The following is an 8,274-nucleotide window of genomic DNA, read 5'->3' as shown; positions in this document are numbered from 1 at the left end:
TCAGAGTGGTCAAAGGATTACTGGACCATGGTAAGTGATGTAAAGTATTTGGCCCTGGACATGTGAACTTCAGGTTTAAAAGAAAGAGTGTTTCGCAGGCGAGGAAGGGCTAAATGAAGATGTGATCAGTCACCAACAGAACCTTATAAAAAGAGTTAATAACAAAGCAGCAGTCAGTGCATTAAAAAACTTAAGTGCCAATGGCATGAATCAGATTCCCGATTCTCAGTCCTGTATAACAAATGCAGCAATTGTAAGAAGTGACTGAATGGCAGGTGGGAAGATGAGAACAATCACGAGGAGCATCTCTTTTAATGCATCCCTTCCTCCGTCACACATTTTTAGAGACATAGTGAGCTAAAGGTCACCCTTAAAAAAACACCAAAAAAAAACCCTTGAATTCTTTCCAAAGGGTAAGGTGCTAAAGAGGCCTTTCAAATGACATTTCGCCAGCCTTTGCCATTTGGGGAAACAAAACGAGCCAATGCTGTTCATGTAGCTCAGTGAATTACTGAACCTTATAAATCTGGTTTGTATTTGATGCTTCTTTCAGGAACTGCAAGATAATGTGGTTCCTTTAAATACTACACACCCTTACATAAAGCAGTGCTTGACTGACACAGCAGGGCAAAAAGAACCTGATACCCTATTGTGGTATCCTTTTGTGATGACCCCCTCCACAGAAGTTTACAGGGACTGCCACAATCAGACAAAACTGGGAGGAGGTGGGTAAGGCTCGCAGATTTTATGAAAGGCTGGCCCTACCGTTAGGCAAAGTGAGGCAACCACCCATGACAGAGGATGCAGGGGAACAGGGAGTGAGTGGTGGCAAGGTACTGGAGTGTGTGTTTTACATGGCCTTCCCTGTGCCCCCTAAACTAGCCTGCTGTCCTTGGGTGCAGCAGAAGATGTTGTCCCGTGGCCAGCATTGAAATAGATTCACCTGTCAGTCTGGGAACCTCATGGAAATCAATAGGATTGAATTCTATAGGGAAATGCATGCTGAATTAGGCTTTTTTGTTTGTTTGTTTCATTAGGGTGTATCACTCTTTTTAAAAAACCTTCTGTTGTCACAACGTTGAGCCTTACACGCAGCATTTACGCCTCCAATGTGTTTTATGTTGTGCTTAAAGCACAGGAATACAGGACAATATAGCTGCTTCCTCTTTAAAAAAACAAAGCCAGCCTTTTGGACGTCACTTCAAAATGCACTTGCTGGACAATGTGGGATTCTCAGTCAACCCTTTTGGCCAACTTCTGTCCTTTCTTAAGAGCTTCTGCAGCTTCCTTGTGTTTGTGTGGTTTTTTTTTAGTTTTCTTTGACGATGCCTGTTTATAATGTTACAGGGAGGAAGAAACAAAGCAATTGTGAAGCTTGTTGAGAAGTAATCCGTGTGCTATTAAGAGTGACCTTGGCACTTCCAGTTCTATTTATTCCGTTTCCTTCCCATAGTGAGCCAAACCACGTCAAGTAAAGTGTAATCTCTCCTGAGGAGCAACAAGGCTAGTATCAAAGTGCAGGTGTCCCAAAATCCAGTACAGGCTAAAAGCCCATCATCATGTAAGATAAAGAAAGGGCTCCCTTATGACTATAAAATCTTATGGTGACTTTGAGTTCATGAGTTAGTTTCTCCAAGAAAACCATATCCCTCGTGTTTTCTGTGCATTCACAGCACTTCAGGTAGATTCTCCTCACACAATGGGTTGTCTCATTACAGCCCAGTATGATTTTGTTTGGGGAAATTATTGAACTTATTTGGCCCTTTGTCTCCTCCTCATGCCCTTCAAACTCCCCCCCCCATCCCACTGGTGTTAGTTGTAGGTATACCCTTATAGTAATTTGATTCTTACTCATTTTGTGATCTGTGTTTTTGTATGGTTCTTCTTCAGGGTGTACTTTTTTGTTCTGTTGCCCTTTTTTACACACACACACGTACGTTAAATGTAAGGTATGATTTTAGCAGTTCCTGACCTGTAACAAGCTAATTCAAAATGCGTATGCAAATAGTACTCTGCCGTTCAAAAGACCCTAGGGAGCATGATATTCAGAAGTAGACATTTGTGCAGCATGTACTTTTTACATCAAGTCTCCTGGACCATTTCCCCCCCCACCTGTTTTTCTAATTTTTGTCCCATCTTCCACAAACTCCATCAAGCTGTTCAGGTAATGAGGCTGGAATGATCATTTATCCTGGGCATATGCGTTTCATAATTGTGTGAACTGAGGAGATGGAACTCTTCCCCTTGCCAAAAGCTACAGAAATACTTCCAAAATCCTAATGGCTCAGGGAGCTATGAACCCAACACCACCAGAGGAAGTGCTGACATCTCACAGGAAGAAGTCAAGCTCCTTCATAAGCACAAAGCGCTCCAAGCACTTAGAATGGAAAGTGTTTTGATGACTGCACAGTGACCTTTGCAATACAGTAGAATTTAAGTTCAAGGAATTAAATCCTTCCTGAGATCACAGAGGACTACCATAGTTTTGCAGATCTGAATAATTCTACATCTCTCTGGTTCACGTTTCTCTGGTTCAATCGCACTGGTCTTCCGGTCTGTGAACAAATTATATGAATAATAAGCATTACTAGCTAATAGTTAAGTTTCCTTAATAGGTTTTTAAGCCTAATGTACTCATGGGATCAGTTCCACTTATGCTTTTCTAGATGCTTTGGGCAACGTCAGAAAGCTAATTCAAATTCAGTATTCAAAATACTTTGGGAAAAAATCTGCATTCAGCCTGCTTTAAATAGCAAAGAAATGTGAATATCTCAATACTGCAGAGACTGACAGCCTAATACCAAATATACTTCACTACTGATAAGCATAAGTACAAACTGGCCCTTAGCATGTACACCTAAAAATGCAATGTCTGAATGCAACCATTGTATATTTTGCAAACACTTTTAACATATGTGGACGCTTTCCAACAGCGAGTTGGGACAGTTCCCTATTGATTGCGTAGTCATTGGCAACTTTTAACCATACCCTCGAACATTTCTCTGATGAAAATAGGGACGTCCTATTCCATAATAATAAAAAATACTATTTATACCCCACCCATCTGACTGAGTTGCCCCAGCCACTCTGGGCAGCTTCCAACATATACAAAAACATTTTTTTTTAAAAAAACAGTAAACATAAAAAACCCTTCCCTATACAGGGCTGCCTTCAGATGGCTCGGGAGTCGGATAACTCCATACCCTCCAATACTTCTCTGAGGAAAATAGGGGCATCCTAAGGAAAAGTTGGACATTCCAGGATCAAATCAGAAACTGGGATGGCCTCTGTATATCTGGGACTGTTCCTGGAAAATAGGGACACTTGGAAGGTCCACTTTAACCCAGCTCACAACCACACCATACATATAAAGCACATTTTTGTTGTTTAGTCGTATGTTTGAGGGTATGGTTAAAAGTTGCCACTGACTATGCAATCAACAGGGAACTGTCCCAACTCGCTGTTGGAAAGCGTCCACATATGTTAAAAGTGTTTGCAAAATATACACTGGTTGCATTCAGACATTGCATTTTTAGGTGTACATGGACCAGAGCACGCCAGGCATTCCTGACTTCCACTGCCTCCCACAGTTTGGTCAAACTCATGTTAGTAGCTTCTCTCCAACCATCTCGTCCTCTGTCGTCCCCTTCTCCTTGTGCCCTCAATCTTTCCCAACATGAGGTGGCCAAAGTATTGGAGCCTCAGCTTCAGGATCTGTCCTTCCAGTGAGCGCTCAGGGCTAATTTCCTTAAGAATGGATAGGTTTGATCTTCTTGCAGTCCATGGGACTCTCAAGAGTCTCCTCCAGCACCATAATTCAAAGCATCAATTCTTTGGCGATCAGCCTTCTTTATGGTCCAGCTCTCACTTCCATACATCACTACAGTGGTACCTCGGGTTACATACGCTTCAGGTTACAGACACTTCAGGTTACAGACTCTGCTAACCCAGAAATAGTACCTTGGGTTAAGAACTTTGCTTCAGGATGAGAATAGAAATCGCGCGGTGGCAGCAGGAGGCCCCATTAGCTAAAGTGGTCTTCAGGTTAAGAACAGTTTCAGGTTAAGAACGGACCTCCGGAATGAATTAAGTATGTAACCAGAGGTACCACTGTACTAGGAAAACCACAGCTTTAACTATATGGACCTTTGTCAGCAAGGTGATGTCTCTGCTTTTTATAGTTTCTGCCAAATAATTCTGGGCATTGCAGTTTACCTCTCACAGTACCTTTAACAAATCACGGTGCTGGTGTGGGCATGGGGAGAAATGCTGCCTTTTACTGTCAAAGAGCAGGCAGACAGAGGGCTGGTGCCTCTGCGTGTCTCCATAGCAGCGACCAGAGGAGGAATGACCACTGAGAGGAGCGAAAAGAGAAGAAATGCCATGGTGCATCTGCATTGGCACAACCAGATGCCTTCTATTGCCCCAGCGGCAACAAAACATGTCTCTCCCATATTGGTCTCTACAGCCACAGAAGGTGCTGCAACCTCCCAACAGTTAATGCTTAGCATTAAGATCAGAGATAAAAGATTCCTCTGCCACCTTTTACAATCATAGAGGGCTTATTGTCTGTCTTAATGCTTAGATCAGAGATACAAGATCCCTTTAATTGTCTCCTGCCTAACATTGTATAACATCAGGTGATTGACAGGTGAGTGTAGTTTGCGTCAAGCAGGGCTAATTTAGATGGTTCTTTTCCCTTTATTTTGGCTAATGCCTGACAATGACCGTGTGGGTAATTACAGTGGGCGATGGCATGGCCAGCAAAGTGCACATCAAAGTACAAGTAGATAAATAGGTACCGCTCCAGCGGGAAGGTAAACAGCGTTTCTGTATGCTGCTCTGGTTCGCCAGAAGCTGCTTAGTCATGCTGGCTGCATGACCCGGAAGCTGTCTGCGGACAAATGCCAGCTCTCTCGGCCTATAAAGCAAGATGAGCACGCAACCTCAGAGTCATCTGCGACTGGACCTAACGGTCAGGGGTACCTTTACCTTTAATGGCATGGCCAGCAATGGCCAAAGTGTTACATGAAGTTACAACCTTGGAACTGAGGGAAAACAGGGACAAATACTTCTCAAGCACTGACAAGATATTGGTACTGGGGGAGGGGGCAGCTTTTAAGAAGAAGCTTAAGAAAAAAATGTATTGTTTAATAAACTCATTTGGTATGGCAGCCCAGATTATGATTTAAATCATATCATCCTTTCATGTTGCTGTTTATTGCTCTAGGGAGTTGTGGGAAATTAAAATGGGACCTGGGCCCAACCGCTGGATAATTGCTCAAATCACTGAGTAGTGTGGGTTTTTTAAGTGGGGCCCCAGGCAATGGATCCTGATGGGGTGCTGTGGCCCCAGCACCTTCCCAAAGATGCCAGGTGATGGGGTCAGACAGTCCAGAGAAAGTGGGTAAAACAATTTTATTCCTCGGCCAAAGTAGAAACAAAAAAAAAGTGTACCCTGATCTATAGTTGCACTGGAAAGAGAAAAGGCATACCCAAATTTAAAATAACAACTTTTAAAACGTCCTAAATTTGCCCTAAAATTATTCAGATATTGAACTCAGAATTAAATAGCCCTTGTTATAGTTTTGCCTGTCCTGAACACTGGGATTAATTTTCTGGTGCTCATGATCGTGAAAGAAATTGCTCATTATATCCCTCAATTTGACACTAACAACTTCTGGCTCCAACATTACTTTTGCACTAAGACAGAATGTAAAATTAGGGAAACTGCCTATTGGCTAATTCTAGACATTTATCGTCTCTCGAATGCAGGGGTGACTTTTCTTATTAATACAAACCATAGTTTTTATGTATGGATCATGCCAAACTCAACCCCTTAAAAAGAAAGCAGCCTATAGCAGGTGCACAGAGCTGTCAGACCTTGAAATTTGTTTTGAAACCAGCCACCTGTTAGTGTAATTGTGTAGCTGTTTTTCCTGGCTTATGGGATTTTGGTTCAGCTGTTGTTCTCAGGATAACGTTTATTTCCTCCAGGAATCGCTCAGTTCTCTTGCTGCGAGACTTTTGCGTGTGACTGTCATCCCATAGTCTAATACAATGTGAGCACACACAAAAAGACCTCTTAGGTTTGCTTTGGTAACAACAGCAGCCCCCTTCTTTTTGCACAATTATTCCAGTATATTGTAAATGTGATAACCTACCGGTACATCTTAGATATTGCTTCTTAGCTCTCTGCATCACCACTTTTAGTGTTTATTGTTCTGTGCTTGAGCACCTGCTTTGCATGCAAAAGCTTCCTAGTTTAACCCCTAGCATCTTCAGATAGGGCTGGGATGTCTCTTCTCTGAAAGAGCCACCAACATGACTTACTTTTTTTTATTATTATTATTAGTTGATGCATACACTTCCAAAGAATTTGTGTATACATAGAATTAAGGAACAGGGTGGTATCACTATGGACCCTTCCAGACTGCTGGGTGGTTTTGTTTTGGTAATGTCATTGATGCAATAATAGTAGGGCTGTTACCTTTGTTGGGGGACACATCATGCTCCTTCTGAGGTAGTTTGTCCACCTTTGGTCCCAATTCAGTGGTTCCTGGAAGCCGTCAGCATGCGATATCGGCAACATCCCAGGAAACAGCTTTGGCTGGCCAGTTAAACCAGGTAAGGGTAGCCAATGAATCTCAACCTGCTCCCCCCCCCCCCGTGAGTTAGGGACTTCCCCTGCATGTGAAGACAGGCTCCAGCAGATCGAACGGATGAGACCAATAGTGGGCTCAAAGGTCAAGAAGGTGGTTTCTGCATGTGCTGTAGAGGAAAGTGAGGGGCAGATGGGGCTCTTCAAACTGGGAAGGTAGTACATCCAGGAGAAGTAAAACTCCGAACCTAAATCTCCGCTGCTTTGTGGGATATCTTCAGAAGAAGAAAACGCTAAGGAGTAAACCCCACACAAATCTGGAGTGGAGTACCTAAGACGGTTGGATGGCGCCTTGTACGCCTCATTCTGGCAACTTCTGCAGCCAAGCTGATGCTAGATGTATTGCTCTGCTTTCCTCTGGACCACATCAGCAAGGCTGAAAGGGGGGTCTTGTTGTCTTGGCAGCCCAAGATCTCCCTACACACTGCCCAGGCTTGGGCTCCAGGAAAGTCTCTCAAGGCAGATGGAGGCCAACAACAATATAACCACCTTGCCACCATCATTAATGAAAAACAAAAAGACATATGGAGTGGTTATATTGTTGTTGGCTTCCATCTGCCTTGAAAGGCAATGGAGTATGCCTCCAGGGGTGAAGTCAGACTGCTGCATTAGCAGTGCCAATGTGATGCAGAAATGAAATTAGGAGCAAGGGTGCAGACCACTATCAGGCTTTAGAAGCATCCAGGATCTCAGTTCCTTCAAGAAGATGCGATCTCTCCTTGAATATTCCAGCATTCAGCTTCATTGCATGCCCATGAGTTCTAGTGTTATAAAAGAATTATTTTTTTCTATCCATTTTGTTCATGCCATGCATAATTTTATAACTTGCCTTTTCTCCAAGCTGAAAAGTGCCAAAGGCTGCAACCTTTCTTCACAGGAGAGTTGCTCCATCCCCTTTATCATTTTAGTTGCCCTTTTTTTGAACCTTTCCCAACTCTACAATATCCTTTTTCAGGTGAAGCAAACAGAACTGTACACATGTTCACATATGACTTATCACAAGTCAGAAAAACTTTGGGGGATGTGTTGTAAGTGAAACTGAAGAACACATATTACATTTTCTTGGAGAGTAAGATGAATTGGTGAATTTATTAGTAGGATAAAATATTTCCAGCATTTTACAAAAGGGGAACCGCCTGGTATTATAGAAAGAATATGGGGAACATTTTCAAAACATCTCAAGCTGTACATATTTCTGACACACACACACACACACACACACACACACACTGTGTGTGTGTGTGTGTGTGTGTGTGTGTGTGTGTGTATTCAAGTAATGATTGCTAGATTTAACTCTGCTCTTCCAAATATAAGATTGGAGTCCCCCGCTCCCAATTCTGTTAAAAAGACCTTGAGATTCATAGCAACCAAAAGTGTTGATGAGATTGGTTCTCTCCAATTTAAATGCACCGCTCATCTCAGCTTAGCACAAAATGTGGTTTGCTTCTTATCAGAATAGCCCTTCAGAACCGTGATTTTTAAACCTCTGTTGCTATCAACCTTTTAATTGAAAAAGGATACCTCTTTGTGTGAAGTCCTTTTGGAAAAGAAATACTCTTTGCTTCTTATCACAGGCATGCACTTCCTCAAAGTTCCTGTTTTAGAAGTGTATT

Source organism: Podarcis raffonei, chromosome 1 (assembly GCF_027172205.1).
Source record: "Podarcis raffonei isolate rPodRaf1 chromosome 1, rPodRaf1.pri, whole genome shotgun sequence".
Classification (NCBI taxonomy): Eukaryota; Metazoa; Chordata; class Lepidosauria; order Squamata; family Lacertidae; genus Podarcis; species Podarcis raffonei.
Note: the sequence above shows the minus strand (reverse complement) of the source record.